At 43.4% G+C, this 17210-nt stretch overlaps 1 long non-coding RNA gene across 1 annotated transcript; it reads right to left on the bottom strand.

The window, feature by feature from the left end:
• Window positions 1-9947: 9947 nt before the first annotated feature.
• Window positions 9948-16418, bottom strand: LOC140734105 (uncharacterized). Its single transcript, XR_012100475.1, has 3 exons — window positions 16245-16418; window positions 15897-15954; window positions 9948-10784 (listed from the first exon to the last, which is right to left on the bottom strand). It is a non-coding gene; the product is annotated as an uncharacterized lncRNA (long non-coding RNA).
• Between the last annotated feature and the right edge of the window lie 792 nt (window positions 16419-17210).

Raw genomic sequence — 17210 nt, 5'->3', positions numbered from 1 at the left:
AGCTCTACTCTTCTCCGTAGATGCTCCCTGACCTGCTGAGTTCCTCCAGCACTTTGTGTGTGTTGCTAGCATAATCAAGGCTTCTCTCAGTCTGACATTCTCACTTTGTCTTGTCAGGAATTCAAAATATTTGGAGGTTATTTCAGCAACAATAGTTTTCAAAGTGAGCGCCGCCACTTGCCTTTTGATCAGTTGCTCTGTACCGGAGAGGGTAGAGCCTGCCGCTGCACCCGGAGAGTGTCGCCCAGGTTTCTACTGCGTTTTGGATGCGGACTTGGAATATAGACTCTTTTTGGTCAGTCTTATAGTGTTAATATTCTCTGTTTTCCTATCCAATCTTCCGTTTTTCTCATGCGGGAGGAGGGATTTGGGGGTCGATGTGCCCGATCCATTTTTGCTCCTTTTCTGCGGAGAGGTTGATGATGCCTTTCTTTTCTTTCTTGGTTTCATGGCTGCCTGGAGACCCGAACAATTTCAGCGTTGTATACTTCGATAATAAATGAACCTTTGACCTTTGACATGCATATATAAATGCATTGAAAAGCTTACTTTCAGCAGCTTCACAGACACATGGCATCAGATAACCAGCATTCATAATTAGAACATACACATAAATTAAACAGATTCCACGAGAAAGAATGCAATTTGAATTGCTGTTCCAGGCCATGATGCAACCATTCAGGACCCTTTCAAAATCTTTTGAAATTTTGTCTAAATGATGCATTACGGGGACATGCAAGAGACTTTTTGTATATTTAATATATAAATATTCATTAGAGGCATAGGTCGAGTGGACAGCCAGAGATTTACTCCCAGGGTGGAAATAGCTAATATGAGGGGGCATAATTTTAAGGAGATTGGAGGAAAGGATAGGGGGAAGTTAGAGGTAAGTTCTTCACACAGAGAGTGGTAGGTGCATGGAGACCCTGCCACAGGTGGTGATAGAGACAGATATATTAGGGACAATTAAGAGACAGGCACATGGATGAATGAAATGAGGCAGGCTATATAGGAGGGAAGGGTTAGATCGAGGATAAAAGATTGGTACGTTCTGAGCAGTACTGCTCTATTCTATATTCTGTGCTTCTTTAACAGAGTTGTCATACCTGACCCCACCGCCTCCTCAGTGAAGACTTCCTGAGCACAATGGGCTAGAAGATGGTGAATGCAGCACAGCTTTAGAAGAGCAGAGTATAACCCGCATTCATTTAACCAGGAGACACACACTGTCGTTGCTTATCGAGGACACAAGAGATTCTGCAGGTACTGGAAATCCAGAGCAACACACACAAAATGCTGGAGGGACTACAGCTATATAGGACCCTGGTCAGACCCCACTTGGAGTACTGTGCTCAGTTCTGGTCACCTCACTACAGGAAGGATGTGGAAACCATAGAAAGGGTGCAGAGGAGATTTACAAGGATGTTGCCTGGATTGGGGAGCATGCCTTATGAGAATGGGTTATGTAAACTTGGCCTTTTCTCCTTGGAGTGATGGAGGATGAGAGGCACTGATCGTGAGGATAGTCTGAGGCTTTTTCCCAGGGCTGAAATGGTTGCCACAAGAGGACACAGGTTTAAGGTGCTGGGGTGTCGGTACAGAGATGTCAGGGGTAAGTTTTTTACACAGAGAGTGGTGAGTGCATGGAATGGGCTGCCGGCGACGGTGGTGGAGGCGGATACAATAGGGTCTTTTAAGAGACTCCTGGATAGGTACATGGAGCTTAGAAAAATACAGGGCTATGGTAACCCTAGGTACATGTTCAGCACAGCATTGTGGGCTGAAGGGGCTGTATTGTGCTGTAGTTTTTCCTATGTTTCTAACTCAGCAGGTCTTTCTGTTGTTTTCCCCTTCCTTCTCAGTCCTGAAGAAGGGTCTTGGCCTAAAACATCGAATGTTTATTCATTTCCCTAGATGCTGCCTGACCTGCTGAGTTCCAGCATTTTGTGTGTGTAGCTCAAAATTTATCAGGGATTTTTCAAAGGGAGCATTGGTTGTGAATAAAAGAACATTCAGTCTTGGACCCTGCCTGTACTTCTTGCTGCCACAGTAAGGAAGCTGGCATGGTTGAAAGCTGGAAAAGCAGGCCAGCAGAAACGTCAGCTCTACTCTTCTCCATAGATGCTCCCTGACCTGCTGAGTTCCTCCAGCACTTTGTGTGTGTTGCTAGCATAATCAAGGCTTTGCTCAGTCTGACTTTCTCGCTTTGTCTTGTCAGGAATTCAAAATATTTGGAAGTTATTTCAGCAACAATAGTTTTCCGGGTCTTTGATCAGCAGAACCTGTTCTGTTTCTTTGATGCTGTGTAATGATTTAATTCAGGCCTTTCACACAACCCATCTACCCAAGTTGCTTGCAGTACAGGTGCAGGGTCAGTCCTTAGATTTTATGCAGGTTGGAGTGAAAAATGGGGATGAAGTGTTTAAGTAGTCCCATGGAAATCATTTTAAAGAGAAAGAGGGGTGATCTCCGGTTACTTGTCCCAAAATATATACTGAGATAAGGTCACTAGAAGCATTAAAATGGCAAAGTGCCCAACTGGTAGAGCCACACACACAAAATGCTGCCGGAAGTCAGCATCCATGGAGAGGAATAAATGGTTGATATTTTGGGCCGAGGCCTTTCATCATCATCATCAGTCCTGATGAAGGGTCTTGGGCAAAAAAACATTGACTGTTATTCCTCTCCGTAGATGCTGCCTGACCCGTTGAGTTCCTCCATCGTTTTGTGTGTTGTTGTTCTGGATTCTCACCGTCTGCAGAATCCCTCGAGTTTATAATAGGTCTGCTGCCTCAGAGCACTGGAGACTGAAATTCAATCCTTACCTCGGGCCCTGTCTGTGTGGAGCTTCTCAGCAGGTCAGCAGGCAGCATCTATGGAAGGAAGTAAAGAGCTGATGTTTTGGGTTGAGATCCTTCTTCAAGACTCTATTGAAATGTCGACCATTTACATCCAGACAAAAGTCTAAGGAATATATACTGTATATCGCTAGGATGCCTAAGACTTTTGCACAGTACTGTATTTGTCGATGTGGAGCAGAGAGCGAGTTTGTAAATCCGGCAGCAGGAGCAAAGGATGTTGGGAATGGCGAGGATGGAGTACCATGGAGGGGGGTGGGGGCAAAGAAGGGGTGTCAGAGGTGGGGCTGGCACGGGTGCAAACACATCCAGCTCTGGGACACCAGACAAAGTCATTTGATTCAAAACAATTGGTTTATTGATCATTACCAAATGTCTCTCCGGTGCTTCCTGCTCCCTCCCCTCTCCCTTCCCCTTTTCTCAACTATGATTTCCCTCTCCCTGCCCCCTTCCCACTGACGGTCCACAATAGAGACCCAGATCAGAATCAGGCTTGTCACTGTCATTAATTTTTTGCAGCAACAGCACAGTACAGTGCAATACATAAAAATACTACAGTACTGTGCAAAGGTCTTAGGCTCCCCAGCTAGCTATACATATGTGCCCAAGACTTTTGCACAGTGCTGAGATGGTTGTGTGTCTTACTCAAGATTTCCAGCATCTGCAGAATCTTTTTGCAGAGTTTGCCCCACAAGGGTTTCCTCCCACGTTCCAATGATACGCAGGTTGGTAGGTTAATTGCCCCCAGTATGTTGAAGAACGCCAACATAGAACAGTATAGGCCCTTTGGTGCAAGGTGCTGTGCAGACTCTAACCTGATCCTAGATCAATCGAACCCTTCCCTCCCACATAGCACTCCATTTCTCTTGAATGGTAGGGTTTGTCTTGAGGAGTGGTGTGATCTGGGGGGAGCTGACAAGGATGCAGAGAGAATAAAGAAAGGGGATTAGTGTGAATGGGCAGTCGATGATCAGAATGGAGCGGATGGGCTGAAAGATCGGTTTCTGTAGTGTATTTCACTATAGCTCCGCACAGACTAAGAATAGAAAGCACAAGCCCATAGAGGGATTAGAAATGGGGATAAAAATATTTAACTGTAGTGTTACCAGTTAGGAACAAATTAGGACAAGGGGGGGAGTAATTGGCAAGGGACAGTGGGCACAGGTTAGGACAGAGTCAGAAGCTTTCAGTCTCTTTGTAAACTGGTAAATTGGTTTATTATTGTCACATGTACTGAGGTACAATGGAAAACCACAGAGGACAGTGGATCGCTGACGTACAGACAAGCTGGATGAACTCAGCAGGTCGGGCAGCGTCCATTGAAATGAGCAGTCAACGTTTCGGGCCGAGACCCTTCGTTGGAACTCCGTGGCTCTCTGGAATTCTCTGCTCCAGAGGGTAGTCTGCTCCTATGTTCTTACTTTCTGATGAATGCAGATGTTCTGAGGGCTAACCCTGACATCTCAGAATGAATGGCCAGGAGGAATCTGATATATATGAACATCCAAGGGCCAGTTGAAATGGTCAGATTTAGAGGCAGCAACATTAATAACATTTAAAAAACATTTGGGACTTCCGGTAAGATGGCGATTGTTTAGCTGCTCCGAACTTTTGTTCCGTTACTGTCGCTACCTTTGCACTAAATGTCTCCATTTTTTAAACCTTAGTTAGGAATTATTTCGGTATCTCTTACTTGCCTGTGAATATATCTAACTTACAATGTCTAGCAAGAGTTCTAAATCCGGGAGAAAAGAAGCTATGACCCCGTCGGACGAGACGCTGGTTGCGCTTGGAAAGCTGTGAGACGAAATCTTAAAGGAATTTAAAACCGCTGTCAAACAGTTAGAAGACAAACTGGATCGGATCAACAATAAAGTGGACAAACATGCTGAACACTTATCTCGCATCAATTCGACTTCTGAAGATTTAGAAAGTCGTGTTCGATACTTGGAGACTCTCTGTTCCAGCTTAGAGGAAAAATCTAACAAACTTCTTTCCAAAATGGTGGATCTCGAAAATCGTAGCAGACACTGTAACATCAGAATTCTGGGATTACCAGAGGCGACTGAAAAGGGATCAACCGTGAAGTTTTTCGCCGAGTTTCTCTGTGAGTTATTCGGGAAAGATTTGCTTCCGAAGCCGCCCGAGCTCGAACGGGCACACAGAGTTTACGTTCCCCCCGGAATTCTGGGCTCCCGCCCGCGACCAATAATCTTGTGTTTCCATCAATACCAGGTAAAACACAGTCTGATCGTAGAGGCGCGTCGCAGGGGGTCGCTTCCCTTCAAGGATACAACCATTCGCTTTGTGGAAGATTTTGCACCCCAGACCTTAAAGATGCGTGCTGAGTTTAAAGGCGCAATGAAAGTGCTTTTTGATCGTGGTTTCAAACCTTCCCTTCGTAACCCTGCTGATCTACGAATCAAGCTTAATACCGGGAAATATAAGTGGTTCAAATCAGCGAAGGAAGCTGAAGCGTTTGTGGCAAGTCTTCCGGCTATCCAGCCATCTTCGGAATCCGATCGGACCTCATAAAATGGTGGATAAGTACTCCTCGTAGTAAAATTACTTTCTCTGGACTCGGAATTCACTTGAATCACTCGGACATTATTCATTGAAACTTTAAGGGCCGTTGACAATCTCTCCCGGAATTTGGTGTGTGTGTAATCTATTTTTATTCTTGTATAACTTTACCTACAGAGTTCTGCAACTAATTCTAACTTGTTTTGGAGGTTCGAAGTCTTTAGTGAAGGCCTCCCTGTTTGTCGGTTCACAGTTCAACTGCTGATTTATTTTTCCTTTGTTTTAAATATTTATTTATTTTACCTTTTTCTTTTCTTCACCCCTTTTTGCTAATCTCTGAATTTTCTTCTCCCTTCTCTGTAAATGGTTGATAAACACTCGTCTTTAATTTATAACTTTCCCCTTCCTCTTTTTTTCTTTTTCCTTCTTACCTTTTTTTTCCCTTTCTCTTACTTTATTCTTCTATAATGTTTCGCGGGTAGGTTAGTTTTGGTTTTCTTCCGATTTTCTCTGTATCAAGTTGTATATCTCTGCAGAAGGTGTTCTAATCTGTAGTTATGTTTTCTAGTGCATAAACTAGTTATTATTTGCTATAATATTTATACAGAAATGTTGTTAATGACACAGATCTGGAAGTTGTATTTGGGTTAATTTTTTTGGTAGAGCTAGCTACTTGTTTTGGTAGCCGTCTAGTTTTGGGTTGTGCGGGTGGGGTGGATTTTCCAGTTCCAACATCTCTTTATTGCTTAGGACATGTTTTTATATTTTGACCTTACGAATATATGTTTACATCTCTGCTCCCAGACTGCTATTGTACTGCTTGACTTTTTATAAGCCTGCTGCCTTTTATGCATTAGTAATTGATAATGGCTAGTGCACTTAAATTCGTGAGCTGGAATGTAAAGGGACTGAACCACCCTGTTAAAAGGAGGAAGGTATGCTCACATATTAAACAACTCAAAGCTGACATTGCTTTCCTTCAAGAAACTCATATTCGTTGTTTTGATAACTCCCGGCTTCTGTCAAAGTGGGCGGGTCAGCATTTTCATTCATCCTTTGCCGCTAAAACTAGGGGAGTTTCCATTCTTATTAATTCAAATATTCCTTTTGAACTCCATAATAAAATATCTGATACAAATGGCCGTTTTATTATTGTTTCTGGTAAACTATATAACACTAAAGTTGCACTAGCAAACCTGTATGCCCCCAACTTTGATGATGTTAACTTTTTTGAACGTTTTTTTTCCTCACTACCAGACTTAAACTCATACTCTCTTATATTGGGTGGTGATTTCAACTGTTGGTTGGATCCTAAACTGGACCGATCGTCCTCTGTTACCAGATCACCTACTAAATCTGCCTTAGCTATTCAATCGGTTCTTAATTCGGATCTAAAGATCCATAAGGTCTGGGGACCTATTATCGAGTACTTTCATAACCTTCCTCTTGATTAGGGTTTTTTTTTTCTTTTTTTTCTTCTTTTCGGTCCCTTGCTTTCAGCTCCCTTTTTTTTCTGGTAGTAGGCATTATTATCCTCTGTTGCTAAGTGTATTCACAGTCTGGGAGTTTGACTGTCCGGACTTATACTCTTTATACTGTGTGGTGGTTGGTCTGGAATTGTTGTTTTTTTCTTGTGTTGTGGGGCTTGGGGAGGACGCTAAGCTCACTTGTCTTTAATTTAGGTGCTTTTTTTTTGTTAAATGTTCTTCCTTTGTAGCATATTGTTATTGTATGCTTAATCTTGCACTGTATTAATGCTCCTCATTGGGATTTGGGGTTTTTAATTTTGTAAAATGTTTTGAAAAACTAATAAAAAAAAAAAAATTTTAATTTAAAAAAAAACAAAAAAACATTTGGACAGATATATGGGTAGAAAAGGTTTAGACTCGAGAGATATGGACCAAACATGGGCAAATGGTTTAGCATCGACCAGTTGGGCCAGAGGGCCTGTTTCCGTGCTGTGTACCTCTGTGACCAACAAATGCAGGGCAGAGTTTCAGCCACGGATGAGATGATTCGTACACGACCCTGTTGTGTCAGAACCATCGAACTGACTCGGAGTTATTGAATGCAAAATGCCAATCTTTTCCAAACAGCATGTATGAATACAACACTTGTGAAAGACAGCTCACTTTTAAAAACTCTCTTTCAGTGTGGGCAAATGGAATGGTCCTCTCAGCATTAAAGAACAATGAGTAAAACCCAATAATGACACAAATGCATTGGATACAATTGGAGTTCAGATTTCTTGCAATTCCACCCCCCCCCCCCCACACACACACACACACACAGACACTGTTCGACCCACTGAGTTCTTCCAGCAGATTGCCTGTTCCTCCAGATTCCAGTATCTTCAGTTTCTCGTGTCTAGCTGAGGGTTCTGGCTGGGCTCAAAACCAATACATCCAATGGGACCTATCCTCATTTAAAAAGATCACAGCATTTCATGGAGTTATCAAATGTCCATCAGTTCTTGGAACTTCACAGTGCCAGTGACCTGGGTTCAATCCCGCTCTTTGGTGCTGTTCGTAAGGCGTTTGCACATTCTCTGTGGCCACATGGATTTTCCTCTGGGTGCTCCGGTTTTTTCCCACATCCCAAAGCTTGGGAGGTTGATTATCCACTGTAAATTTCCTCAACTGTTGTAGGTGAGTGGTAGAATCTTGGAAGAGTTGTTCAGAATTGAGAATAAAGTGGGATTTGGAGCACCCTGATTGGCTGCATCACTGCCTGGTACGGGAACTGTACTTCCCTCAATCGCAGGACTCTGCAGAAAATGCTGCGGACAGCCCAGTGCCTCTGTAGATGTGAATTTCCCACTATTCAGGACATTTACAGAGACAAGTGTGTAGAAGGATCACTGGGGACCCGAGCCACCCCAACCACAAACTGTTCCAGCTGCTACCAACCGGGAAACGGTACCGCAGCATAAAAGCCAGGACCAACAGGCTCTGGGACAGCTTCTTCCACCAGGCCATCAGACTGATTAATTCATGCTGACACAACCGTATTTCTATCTTATATTGACTGTCCTGTTGTACATACTACTTTTTTTACAAATTACTATAAATTGCACATTGCACATTTAGCTAAAGACATAACGTAAAGATTTTTACTCCTCGTGTATGTGAAGGATGTAAGTAATAAAGTCAATTCAATTCAATTCAAATTGGTGCTTGATGGCCAGCACAGACACAATGGGCCAAATGGCCTGGCAATGAAACTTACATATAGTATCATAGTCTTATACAGCATGGATATACACCTTTTGACCCTACTTATCCATGCTGACCAAAATCCCCATTTAAGCTTGTCACAGTGAGCACTGGCAACAACCAAACCCAGCTGTGGAGGAACGGCAGACTCCCATGTGGAGATGGAAACAAGGTTATAAGTACGAATTCCAATCGGCGGCACAACTGAGTGACACCAGAAAACAAATCATTCTCCATACAAGGACTCCACGATGAGCGCTAATAGAGAGTCCACTTTAAATACTCACAGAATGTCGAAAACCCGTGCCAGTCACAATGAACTTGACCAGATTGAAGAGAAAGCACAAGAGCTTAATGATTCTGGTTAGGACAACAATTAGTTAATACAGGTGCTCAAGAAACCAGGTAGCCACAGAGACCCGCAGGGCTCATGGCAAAGCTAGTCCAATCTGCCTGCATTTGGCCATGCAAAAGCCTTGTTATCCATGTGCCTGTCTAAATGTCACATGAACCTCCCAGTCAGAATCAGGTTTATTTTCACCGATACATGGTGTGAAAGCTTGTCTAATCTTTGAAATGTGTTGCTTTGCAGTGCAAGATGTAAACATTTCTATAAGTTACAAGGAAAAATAAATACTGCAGAAGACAACTAGTGAGGCAGTGTTCATGGGTTCACGGGTCCATTCAGAAATCTAATGGCGGAGAGGAAGAAGACGTCGAGTGTGAGTCTTCAGGCTCCTGTATTTCCTCCCAGTGGCAGTAATGAGAAGAGTTCATGCCCAGATGGTGAAGGTCAGATCTACTGGTTTATTGAACTTCACACTGTTTCATATTCTGTCTCCTAACCATCATTTAATGAGAATCTATTGACTTGAGAATTTCAACAGTACATTCTTCTCCAGTGCTCACTATTCTAAATGTTACCAGCTGGCCATCTTTTCTCAAGGTGACAGCTTACACTAGGGTTAGTCCAGGTGAAAGATCTCCAAATCCTGCACTCTACAGATATCCACCCTCGCACAGTGGTTAGTCCGACACTATTCCAGCTCGGGGCGTTAGAGTTTGGAGTTCAATTCCAGTACCGCCCGTAAGGAGTTTGTACATCCGCCCTGTGAATGCGTGGTTTCCTCCCACATTCCCAAGATGTACCGGTTGGCAGGTTAATTGGTCACTGTAAATTACCCTGTGATTAGGCGAGTGTTAAAGAGGTGGGTCATTGGGTGGTGCAGCTCGTTGGGCCAGAATCTGCAAATAAATAAATAAATAAAACACCTAAAGCAATGTAACAGAGACAGAACCCAACAGTCCATTTTTCAGATTCAACTTCATTTATTTATCACATATATCGAAACAGGGACATTTAAAAGGTAAATGGAGGATAGAAAAATCAAGGATCGATTTTATCCGCCACATACTAGGAATTTCCTATGGTATGTTGGTGTGACATGCGACAAAAAAGAACAACATTTAGCAACTATAAAGAATTATATAAAATAAACTTGAGGTTAAAGTACAAATATGGAATAAACTGTGCATAAACAGATAAACACCAGCATGTAAACAGCTATACTAAAAGTGGTTTAAAGTGTTTACAGTGCAGTGTAGTGATGAGTAATAGATAGAGGAGGTGGGGCTGGAATGATCGATCAGATAACTGCCTGGGAGAAGAAAATTTTAAGATGGTGTGAAGTTTTTGTTTTAATACCCCTTCAGCACTTTCCAGACTGGAGCTTTTGGAAAAGGCAATTTGCAGGGTGGGTAGTGTCTGCAATGGAGGGCTATGTAGGAGGGAGAGGTTAGAATGATTTTAGAGTAGATTAAGAGATTACCCTCCTTATTCACAACGTCGTGGGCTGAAGGGCCTGTAATGTTCTGTGCTGTATGAAATGCGTTGTTTGCATTAACAAACAACACGACTCACAAGTGTCAGCCACACATCTCGGTGCCAACATAGCATGCTCACAATATTCAGCAGAACAACACAATAACAACAGCAACAAGACAACACACCAACAGCAAAAAGAACCCCATTTCTCCCTCCCACGCACCCACTCACTCACACACAGACAGACAGGTCTCCAACCGCCCTCGGGCCTCTAATCGACAGTCTTCGGCCTGGAATCGCAGACATCAGGCCCCTGACTTCCAGACACTGACCCCGGGGCCTCGACCTTCAGGCCTCAATCTCCTTTAAAGATAGACAGATAGATACTTTATTGATCCCAAAGGAAATTACAGTGTCACAGGACCATTACAAGCGCACAGATATACAAATATACGAATATTAGAAGAGAAGTAAGAACGAATAAAAAATAAGTTACCACAAACAGGAGGGGGTCAACACATCCCTGGCTACAGATTGACGCATTATAGAGCCTAATGGCCGAGGGTAAGAATGACCTTTTATGGCGCTGTTTGGAGCAATGCAGATGTCAAAGGTCAATAAGAGACAATAAAGTCAGATTTGATACCCAGCTGAGGGGGTCGGTCATGACACTGACACAGGTCTAAAGCTACCTTGTTCCACCCAGTATCCCAACCGTCAGAGCACAGAAAATGTGGCTACTTTATAATGCTAAGCATAAAGAAACTGACTGGCATCTGACACTCCGGTACAATGGATCCGGAGCAAGCCCATGCATCCCTTCTTTTTGACATAGCTGATGAACACTCACATTCCAGTAGCCATACTGGTCAGCACAATGCTATTACAGCTCAGGGCGTAATGGAGTTCAGAGTTCAGTTCCGGCGCTGTTCTGTAATGGGTCTCCGTGTGTCCCCCCGTGTGTTTTCTCCGGGTCCTCTGATTTCTTACCACAGTCCATAGGTGCACGGGGTAGGTGAAATGGTCATTGTAAATTGTTCCGTGGTTAGGTTAAACTTCATTTGGGTTTGTAGGGGATTGCTGGACCGGCGTGACTTGGAGGGCTAGAAGGGCCAACTCCATGATCTATCGCTAAATAAATAACAGGTCATAAAAATAATGTCAATAAGATCGAAAGAGTGCAGAGAAAATTTACAACGATGTTGCCAGGAGTTGAGGACATGACTGAGACTAAAAGGTTGAATAGGTTAGGACTTTATCGTCTAGGGTGTAGGAGATGAGGGGAGGCCATGCTTATCAGGTAGAAGGTACAGGTGTCTCAGGACCTGCCTCACTACTACCCCTCAACCATCAGGCTCTTGAACAAACGGGGATAGCTACACTCATTTAAGGACTGATATATTGTTATTTTATGTTCGTTATCTATTGCTATTTATCTATATCTACATTTGCACAGTTTGTTTTTACAGTTAACAGATCCTGATGTTTATAGTTTACAGTTACTATTCTATAGATTTGCTAAGTATGTCTGTAGAAAAAGAATCTCATGGTTATATGTGGTGACATGTATGTACCCTGTTAATGAATTTTACTTTGAACTTACTGAACTATACACTTTGATTTGATAGAGGTTACAAAATTACGAGTGCTATTGAGAGAGTAAGTGCAATCAGGCTTTTTCCACCACGGTTGGGTGAGGTTAGAACGAGGGGTTATGGGTTAAGGGTAAAAGGTGAAATGATTAAGGGAAAGATGAGAGGGAACTTCTTCAGGGTGGTGAGAACGTAGAACAAGCTGCCAATGAGTGGTGGATGTGGGTTTGATTTCCACGTTTAAGAGAAATGTGGAAGGAGTATGGAGGGTTATGGTGCCGGTGCAGGTCAATGGGACTAGGCAGATTAAGGGGTCAGCAGAGACTACTGGATAGAACAAAGAGCCTGTTTCCATGCTGTAATGCTCCATGACTCTACAATAACATTGGGTTTATGACACTGAAGAAAGCATTTGAAGTTCACTGATAAGTACTGCAGGTCACAATCTGCACAAGCTTCCCCCCATTGCACATGTCAGCCTCTCCATTCACTGCTTTCTCCGTCCTCTTTCATGTGCTAATTTCCCAACCTTTAAATATACCTGAGCTTTCAGTCCAGCCTCTCTTTGTGGAAATAGGTTCTGTGAACAAGTCTCTCCTGAATTCCTTACCAGATTTATTAGCGGATAACTTATATTTATAGTCCCTGGTTTTGGACTCGCCCTGGAGATGAGAAGACCCTGAGGAAATTCAAGGACCGTCTGTTTTTGTCATTAGTAAATGATGTGAAAACATTTTAAAACCAAGGGAGTGTGATTTGCCACCTGTGGACCGTAACGTTCCTACAAGGAATCAAGCTTTTCTTCTGCAAAAATATGTTTTTGCAATAAAAATGGTGAATACATAATACTGTACCCTCACATTCAAGCACATAAGATCCTAAAGAGGCATCAAAAAACTAGAGTACAGGTTTATGGTGGAAGCGGAAAGATTTTTTTAAACATTGAAGATTAGCTTTATTTATCACATGCTCATCGAAACATCACAACACAGTCCAAAGTTGTGCTGGGGGCAGCCCGCAAGATTCCAGCGCATGCTTCCAGCGCCAGCGTATCATTTCCGCATCTTACTAACCTGCACAGTACTGTGCTGCCCTTTAAAAGGGACCCAAGGGGCAAATTCTTCACAGGTTTGGAGAGAGGCTCGAGATTTGTTTATTTGGCATGTGTATGTTGAAACGTAAAGTGAAATGTGCCATTTGCATTAACAACAAACACTCCCGAGGGTGTGTTGGGGGCAGCTGGCAAATGTCACCATTTATTCCAGCACCAACATACAGTACTGAGCAAAAATCTTAGAAACACTTATATAACTAGGGTGCCCAAGACTTTTTTGCAGAATACTGTATTTATTTAATGTATTGCATTGTACTGCTGCCACAAAAAGAAACAAATTTCATGACCTATGTGAGTGATGATAACCTTGATTCTGATAAGGGTCTCTATTGTGGACTGAGAGTGGAAAGGAGGCTGGGAGAGGTTGGGAAAAGGGGAAGGAGAGGGAAGCACCAGAGAGACATCTGAAATCAATTGTTTGGAATCAAATGCCTTTGCCTGGTGTCTCAGAGCTGGGTGTGTCTGCACTCACACCACTCCCTGCCCCCGACACTCCTTCACTGTCAGCCGTCCCACACCCTCCCGCATCGCCCCAACTTCGCCATTCCCAACATCCTTTGCTCCCGCCATATTTACAAACTTGCTGTCCAAACCACATTGACAAATACAGGACTGTGTAAAAGTCGTGGGCTCCCTAGCTATATACAGTATCCGTGCCTACCCTGCATTCTGTTGTCCTTCAGACTGCCTCCATATACTTCTGTATGGAATGGTCTGTCTGGACAGTACGTAAACAAAAGCTTTTCACTGTATCTCAGTATATGTGACGATAATAAACCAATTCTAACTCCAATTACAATTTCAAGCCTGTTGGATGATGAGATTCACATTCCAGTCTCGGTAGTTTCTTTATTTATTTGTTTAGCAGTAGAGCACAGTAACAGCTGTTTCTGACTGAATGAGCCTGCACCATCCAATCACACACATGCATCAAATTAACCTACTAACCCATACATCTTTCGAATGTGGAGAATGCAGAAACTCCTTACAGACGGTGGCGGGAATCGAACCCAGATTCTCAGAGCTGCAGTCGCGTCACACTAACTGCACAGGTACTGTGCTGCCTCTTCTGTATCATATTTCAGTATATGGGGGGTGGGGGGAACTTCACTGAAACGTATCAAATATTGAAAGACCTAGATAAAATGGATGTGGAGGGTATGTTTCCAGTAGAGGGGGAATCTAGGACAAGGGGTACAACCTCAGAATACAGAACAGAGACGTGGAGGAATTTTTTTTTAGCTAGAGGATGATAAGTGTGAGGAATTCATTGCCACAGATGGCTGTAGAGGACAAGTCATTGAGTATATTTAAAGCAGATGTTGACCGATTCTTGATTAGTAAGGGTGTCAAAGGTTACAGGGAGAAGACAGGAGGATGGGTTTGAGAGGGATAATAAATTAGCCATGATTAAATGGCAGGGCAGACTCAATGGGCCAAATGGCCTAATTATGCTCTTATATTTTATGGTCTGATGGCCTATAGGATGGAGTATCCCACCTCAGTGACAGCCCTGACAAAACAGTCCCATGTTGAACTCCAGGTGGATGCAAACACATTGGGCCATGCGCTCCTCAGACAACCTTGTGTGATTTGCAGTGGAGGAATGGATTCAAAGTTCAACGTTCAAAGTCAATTTTATTACTAAAGTTCATATATGTCACCATATACGACCCTGAAATTCATTTTCCTGAGGGCATACTCAGCAAATTATAACTGTTAGGGTCAACAGTGAACCCAAGTGCAGGAATCACAGAGACTTTGACAATTCAAGCAAAACTAAAGATTTATTACAGAAATTAACCAGCAAAACTAACAAGCACTCAGACAACACGCACAAAATGCTGGTGGAACGCAGCAGGCCAGGCAGCATCTATAGGGAGAAGCACAGTCGATGTTTCGGGCCGAGACCCTTCGTCAGGACTAACTGAAAGGGAAGATAGTAAGAGATTTGAAAGTAGTGGGGGGAGGGGGAAATGCAAAATGATAGGAGAAGAGAGTGTGCGATGAAGCCAAGAGCTGGAAAGGTGATTGACGAAAGTGATACAGAGCTGGAGAAGGGAAAGGATCATGGGACGGGAGGCCTGGGGAGAAAGAAAGGGGGAGGGGAGCACCAGAGGGTGATGGAAAACAGGCAAGGAGTGATTGTGAGAGGGGCAGAGAGAGGAAAAAAGGAGGGGGGAAATAAATAAATAAACAGATAGATAGATAAATAAATAAATAAATAAATAAAGGATGGGGTAAGAAGGGGAAGAAGGGCATTAACGGAAGTTAGAGAAATCAATGTTCATGCCATCAGGTTGGAGGCTATCCAGCTGGAATATAAGGTGTTGCTCCTCCAACCTGAGTGTGGCTTCATCTTGACAGTAGAGAAGGCCATGGATAGACATATCAGAATGGGAATGGCACTCAAACACACTGTATGGAATCTTGAAGAACTGAAATCACTCTCAATACACAGAAGAACTTGGACTGAGTTCTGGCAGACAATGACTGAGCAAAGATGCTCCCCTGAAACACGCCCTGGAGCATGTAGGTATCGAGGGCCAATCAGACAACATCGTTGTGCAGACAAAGCAATAATCCCCAAAGCCAGCAGCAACAACACAATCCTGTGCTGATTCAATTATCCCAAATTGAATAAAAGTGATAAATACAAAGAGAGTTTAACAATCCCCATGATCCCAAATGAGACACCTGCAACACAAAGTCCAAAGACAAACAATTAGACATAAAAGGTAAACAATCCAAGGAACACTGCATACTCACCAGGTGACAGAGAGAAAACGCTAGCTGAAAAAATCTTCTTTTGCTTTTAAAATGGCCCCTAGTTGTGACAATGACAGGATTAATGAAAGATCAAGTAGAGTGTAGAAGACAACAAACTGTGCAAATATAAATAAATAGTATTAAATAACAGGAATATGAGATAACAAGATAAAGAGTCATTAAAGCGAGACCGCTGGTGGTGGGAATACAAAATGGATGGGCAAGTGAGTGTAGTTATCTTCCCCCTTGTTCAGGAGCCTGAAGGTTGAGGGGTAGTAACTGATCTTGAACCTTGTGTGATTTGCAGTGGGGAGGGGGGTTGGATTCAAAGTCCTGAGGCTCTTGTACCTTCTACCTGATGGCAGCAGCGAGAAAAGAGTGCGGCCTGGGTGGTGAGGATCTCTGATGGTGGTCAATGGTTGGAAGGTCTTTACCCGTGATGTGCTGGGCCGAATCCATTTCCCTTCGAAGGCATTGATGTTTCCGTACCAGGCCGTGATGCAACCAGTTAATAACACTCTCCAGTACACATCTATAGAATCTTCTTCAGAGTTTTAGATGCCGAATCTCTGCAGAAGAGTGGGAGTTGGAGATGGGAAGGATCGTGATGGTCAGGTGGTAGAGATGAAGAGAGGAGAGAGAAGAGGAGAGGGAGCAAGACAAAGGGGAGGGAAGATAGGTAACGGGGTAGGGGGAACGGTGAGAGAACCACTCTAGATTATGAGCTTTTCATCTAATTTCATTGAGGTAAACATGCTAAAGTGTAATGAAAACGGGTCTAAGCGGTCCTAACAAATAACTTAATGGGTCTCTAGGAAAATCGAGGGTTCTCTGCTGGTGGAGTGGAACTGAATCCCTCTTAAAGGTGGAAGACTGATCAGAGCCAGTGCGATTGGGAATCCGAGTTTTCGGAATGTTATGTCAGTGACTGATAAAAGAAATCGAACAAAAGAAATGGCCGGTTGTTCTAATGAGTTCACGTCCAGGAAACTGGCAGAAAACATGGGTTTAATTTATCGCCTTAACCCAGCGGAAAGGTTATTATTTGCCGAGAAGTTCCGTGCGGACATCACCGCACACAGCTCCCTCAACGCGATCTCGTCTTGTGAAACTGATCCTTCATCCTAGACGCAGGAGATTCTGCCGATACTGGAAACCCCAAGCAACACATACAACGCATTCCCGATGGAGGGTCTCGGCCTGAAACCTCGAAACCTTTCCATAGATGCTGCCTGAACTTTTGAGTTCCTCCAGCATTTTGTATGTCTCGTTCTGACCCTTCGCCCTGCCGTCCTAGGTCCCTGAGCCGCAGCC

This window comes from Hemitrygon akajei, chromosome 10 (genome assembly GCF_048418815.1).
Source record: "Hemitrygon akajei chromosome 10, sHemAka1.3, whole genome shotgun sequence".
Taxonomy (NCBI): Eukaryota; Metazoa; Chordata; class Chondrichthyes; order Myliobatiformes; family Dasyatidae; genus Hemitrygon; species Hemitrygon akajei.
Note: the sequence above shows the minus strand (reverse complement) of the source record. Positions and strands in the feature narration are given on the sequence as shown.